This window comes from Ursus arctos, unplaced genomic scaffold, assembly GCF_023065955.2.
Source record: "Ursus arctos isolate Adak ecotype North America unplaced genomic scaffold, UrsArc2.0 scaffold_27, whole genome shotgun sequence".
Classification (NCBI taxonomy): domain Eukaryota; kingdom Metazoa; phylum Chordata; class Mammalia; order Carnivora; family Ursidae; genus Ursus; species Ursus arctos.
The window spans coordinates 1,686,824-1,692,276 of NW_026622952.1; positions in this window are offsets into that span (position 1 = coordinate 1,686,824).

Here is a 5,453-nt window from a genome sequence, read left to right on the forward strand (position 1 = left end):
ACAAGGGCTTTAGGTAGGTTTCAGGGAAAGAAAGCATCATTAACAGAACAGGTAGGCATAAGGATAAGACATTTTGAATTTGAAAAGGAATGGTAGTCCAAGCTAATATCCAGTAGGACCTTACGTCTCTGGGGAGGGGGGCAGTAATAAAGATTCCCCCCATTTATAGGAATTACCTGCCTTAGAGGATCCTGTGATGGTCTAGAAACCGATGATCTCTCCGAGACAGAGAACATACAGAGAAAAGAAGAGAGCCAAATCTGAGCTCATGGAAACTTAGATTTCAGGATTAGAGAAAGTATAAAGAACAAAGAAGCTATGAAAGCCAGTAAGGAGAGATTCCAAGGACAGAAAGGGCTGATTCCTGGTAAGATGGAGAAAACACATGAAAACTCTCCTCTCCCACCTAACACCACGAGAAAACCTGAACATCATGGCACAGCTATTTGGGGTCTCTGAAAAGCAGATATCTTCAGCTAGATCAAAGAATGCCGGAATTGGAAGCACCACTGACGGGTCATGATGCTATTGTCTTTCCTCTGCTCTCCTCGAACCTGGCTCAACACAGCCCCAAACCTGGAAGTGAGCATTGATGGGCAGAGAGAGACCCTGGAGAAACCGTCAGTCTGGCTCAGAAAGCAGAAAAAGAAACTCCAAAAACTCAGAGACAGTGGAGAAAATTCTGTTTGTTTTTTTTCTTTCCCTTTTTACTTCATTCCCTTGCACCCCAGCCTTCAGTCAGTCAATCCTGTGTCAAGAGCAATGGCAGAATCAAAAATGGCAGGCAGCAGAAAACTGTAGGAGCCAAAACTCTGGAGCAGAGTAATCTTCCTTCCCATTCAGTGGAGCTGCAACTCCAAGAAGGCAGAGAGATAAACTTTGTTGCTTTTTGTCTGTTTTTCTGCTGACTCTTGGTTTTGGCTCATGGTCTTGGGGTGGTGGGATTGAGCCCCATGTGGGGCTCCCAGCTGGGGGTGAGGGTGGGGGGAGTCTGCTGGAGATTCTCTCTCCCCCGGCCCCTCCCCCTGCTTGTGCTAAGAGAGAAAGAGACAGAGAGAGAGAGCACTCACGTGCACACATAGTGGGGGAGGGGCAGAGGAGAGAATCTTCAAGCAGACTCCCCACTGAGTGCAGAGCCCCATGTGGGGCTTGATGCAGGGCTTGATCTCACCACCCAGATCATGATCTGAGCCGAAATCAAGAGTCAGATGCTTAACTAACTGAGCCCCCTTTTTTTTTTTTTTTTGAGCTCCTAAAATATGTTTGGTGGTTGAATGCAAAAAGGATAAAATTGTGTGATGGGGTTTTTAACATAAGAGGGTGTAACACAGCGGCACTTGGGTGGCTCAGTCGTTGGGCCTCTGACTTCGGCTCAGGGCGTGATCCCAGAGTCCTGGGATCGAGCCCCATATCATGCTCCCTGCTAGGAGCCTGCTTCTTCCTCTCCCACTCCCCTTGCTTGTGTTGCCTCTCTCACTGGCTGTCTGTCAAATAAATAAATAAAATATTAAAAAAAAAAAAGAGGGTGTAACATATAAGACAACTACAGCATAAATGGGAGAAGGTAAGGAAACCTATATAGTGATAAGGTTTCTAGAGTAACCACTAGAAACAAAATAAAACCAACCAATCAATAACAGAGGTATAACAGGAAAATCTCCCAACACTTGGCAATTAAACAATACACTTCTGAAAAATCCATGGATCAAAGATGCCATCTCAAGAAGGGAAATCACAAAATCTTTGAGCTGAACGAAAATACAAAATATCAAAATTTCTGAGAACAGTTAAAGCAGTTGCTTGAGGAAAATGTATAGCTATTGGTATGGGTGAAAAGACTGAGTTGACATGTTAATTGGGAAAGGTAAACAAAAACACTGCATGTCATACATTTGTGTAAGAAAAGAAAAAGAATACGTATGTCCCTTGCTGACATGTACTATATTCTGCAAGATTAAAAAATACTGCGAAAGGTTTACATCTGAGAAGTGAGGGAGAGGGCTGTGAATGAACGCAGGGAGAGACTTGTATATCTTTCTTTAGTGTTTGTCTTTTTTTAAACATGCGTATGTTCCTTCTACAATTAAAAAATACTAACATGAAGGCTTAGACTGTGAAAAAGGGATTTTGTATCAATCACCTGAACTTCTTCCTTAAAAAAACTAGAGAAATTTGCTAAGAGAGAATCTTAAATGTTCCCACCCAAAAAAGTGAACTATGTGAGGTGATGAATGTGTAACTAACCTTAAATGTGGCAGTCACCTCACAGTATACACACACATCAAATCTGGTTGTCGTATACCTTAAGATTACACGATATTACTTGTTAATAATATCCTGATAGTGTTGGGGAAAATATTAGAATAAACCAAATCAAGTAGGAAGAAATAATATGAGAGAATTCAGTAAAATTAAACATTTTCTATTATATATCTTTTTTTAGAAAAAATAAAAAGCTGGCTCAGACGCACTGACTTGATGTAATTGCCCGTTAATGGGTTACAACCCAGGTTGGAAAACACTGATTTTTACAACATAACTTCCAGAGGGGAATGTTCTGGACTCTCTTGTCAACTTATAACTTAATATTTAGGATATAACTAATCATAAAATTGAGTTTAAGGCCTTATTAAATTTGTTCTCCTTTGTGACCCTTTCCTGACTCCATCAGGAAGATAATCCCTTCTGCTTCTTTGTTCCCAAATCGTATTTCTTCAATAGCCAATAAACATTTTCAAGCTACCAAAGCGCATTAGCATGCCGTTGGCCTCTCTCAAAATTGAAGTCCCTGAGGACAGACGTAGTGGTGTCTCACTCTTTTCTAAATCCAGCTTTTATTAATGTGGGTAATATCTATTGACATTTACCATATTTGAAATTTAAAATTTTTATTAATTTATTAATAAAACAATAAACCTATTATGTTACGAATAACATTTTATAAAACCTACATTTTTCAAATTAAACAGAAAAATGGTAGTTCACATTTTTGCAAATCTCTTTAGCCTAACTTAATAGAAGATAATCTAGATCTTCATATCTACTTCTAGAATCTGTTGCAATATGGTGTGTTGAAGTATATGAAAAAAATCCAGACTCATACACAAATATATAGTTGGAAAGGGAATATTTTAATAGACTTTTCAGAAATAGTGATACTTCTTTTTTTTTTTTTTAAGATTTTATTTATTTACTCGACAGAGACAGAGACAGAGCACAAGCAGGGGGAGCAGCAGGCAGAAGGAGAGGGAGAAGCAGGCTCCCCGGAGCATGGAGCCCGACAAGGGGCTCGATCCCAGGACCCTGGGATCATGACCTGAGCCAAAGGCAGCCGCCCAACCAGTTGAGCCACCCAGGTGCCCCCAAAGTAGTGATACTTCTGATACGACACCCAAATCTGACAAGTGGTAGTTTCTCAAAGGTTAGTTGCAATATAGAATCTGCAAACTTATCTACGCACTTTCTATACTGATGGGTCTTATAATCTGAATGGAATGTTAATCTCTGCATGATAACTTCACAGACTGGTCATTTGGAAAATATTTTCTTTCCATTATTCAGCTCTCCCAACTGTTGACAGAGTTAAACACTATCAAAATTTTTAAAAATTATTCACTTTAATTAATACCATGTTGATTTCATTAGAAAGGTCTGTAGTAGGTGTTAGGAAGCTTCCAGGCTTACCGTGGTAGGTTAAAATTTTCACTTAAAGGCTCAAATTTTATCATTGGCAACAAACATTCAGTTGTTTCCTATGACAAACTGAAGTGACAAACTCTCTTCATTTATTTTTGAGAAAATGTACGCCAGCCATCCAAGTATGAATAACCAGTTTATCAACTGTTCTTTCAAGTAAAAGTGGTGTTCTATGGAAAGTACCTGTTTGGCCCCCTTCACAATTGCACAAATGCTTTTCTTCAAGACAACCAAAAAGATATGCTTTATGTACAAACCCATTCAATCACACAAAGTATTGAAAAGACAGAGTATTGTGAGTAAAATAAATAATTAGTGACTCACCAAAGACCTTCTTCAGTGAATATATGGCAGTGAAGAATACAGCAGCTACTAAACACCACTGCCTTGTCTTTGTGGTAAGGCACCAGCAGTTTTACCCACCACTGTTTTGAACCAACAGTGCAAATAGCAACACGGTGACAGTGTTATCGGGCGAGTAGTCTTGAACTAGGAGACCCCTCCATGGACCACATGGTAATTAACATGCACTATGTGGGAAGGGAAGCAGATGTGCTTTCATGTCCAGCGAAAGGAGTGTGCTGCCGGGTCCATGCGTCCAGCGGCCCACTAGGAAGGAGATGGTCGTCACTAGGATTAGCAGGGCCTACCATCATTATACATTTCCATCCTAGAGCCTCCTCCCCTGATTCCATACCCACTAAGCAATCTTTTGATAAATGAATTGCCACTTCAGGCAGAAACTGCCAAGTGACTAGGCCGATGTCACTGTTGGGTCTGCTTCAGCTACATTTCTCAATGTAAGTTATGCTTTTTATTAAACAGTCTTGATGAGCTTTGTTGAGTCAGCAATTCCAAATCCAATAAATTTTGGGACACTGATGAGGTAGTTTCTGAGAGTCAATGCAATTTTATAATTTCTCTGAACAGTCTTTGTTCCTAAGGATACCTTTGAGATTGTCTACATAGAAATGATACTTCATATGACAATTTTAAATAGCAAATCAGTTATTCTGAGCCTAGAAACAGCAAAAATACACAAAATGATAAAATATTATTTCCTAAATTCTTGAGAAGCCTCCTCTACTCTATATAAATTTCTTTATAGTTTGATGCTTTGAACATTAAATAAAAATTCTTTGTTGATAAAGTAAAATTATGTGGAGGTACAGAGAACTAACTTGTTCAACACTTCAGCTCCATTCTAGCATGTCTTCCTGAATTGTAGAGGCCAGAAAGCTATCAACTACATTTTCCAGATTACTTTGCAGTTAAGACTTTTAGATGACATTTAGGTTCCTTCTAACCCAATGTACTGAAGTGAGCGAGGCTTCCATTTGGAGCCGCATTATGTGGGAAGGGAAGGAGATGTGCTCACATGGAACGTGGCACAGTTGGACAGTCCTAGAGGAACAGCCTCATTCAGCAGCTTCCTGATGCCAGAACAGGCAACGGCAATTTGATGGCCTGGTTCTGTAGTGTGGTTTGGGGATATATTTCTAAGATCAGACAATTATGCTGTGAGCTATCTATACACCGTAATAAAACCCTGTAGGTCTAAACTATCTTGAGGAGACTTTGCTGAAGTCAAGAACTGACCAATTAACATTCTAGTAACATTTCCTTTCACATGAACATGCTTCTGGTTTCTGTAGTTTTATGGTAACATTTTCTTTCTCAGTGGCTTTTCTAAGCCGAGACAACGTTCCTTGTACATCGTTAAATGCTATTTAAAAAAACAAAACTACTATGTCAAG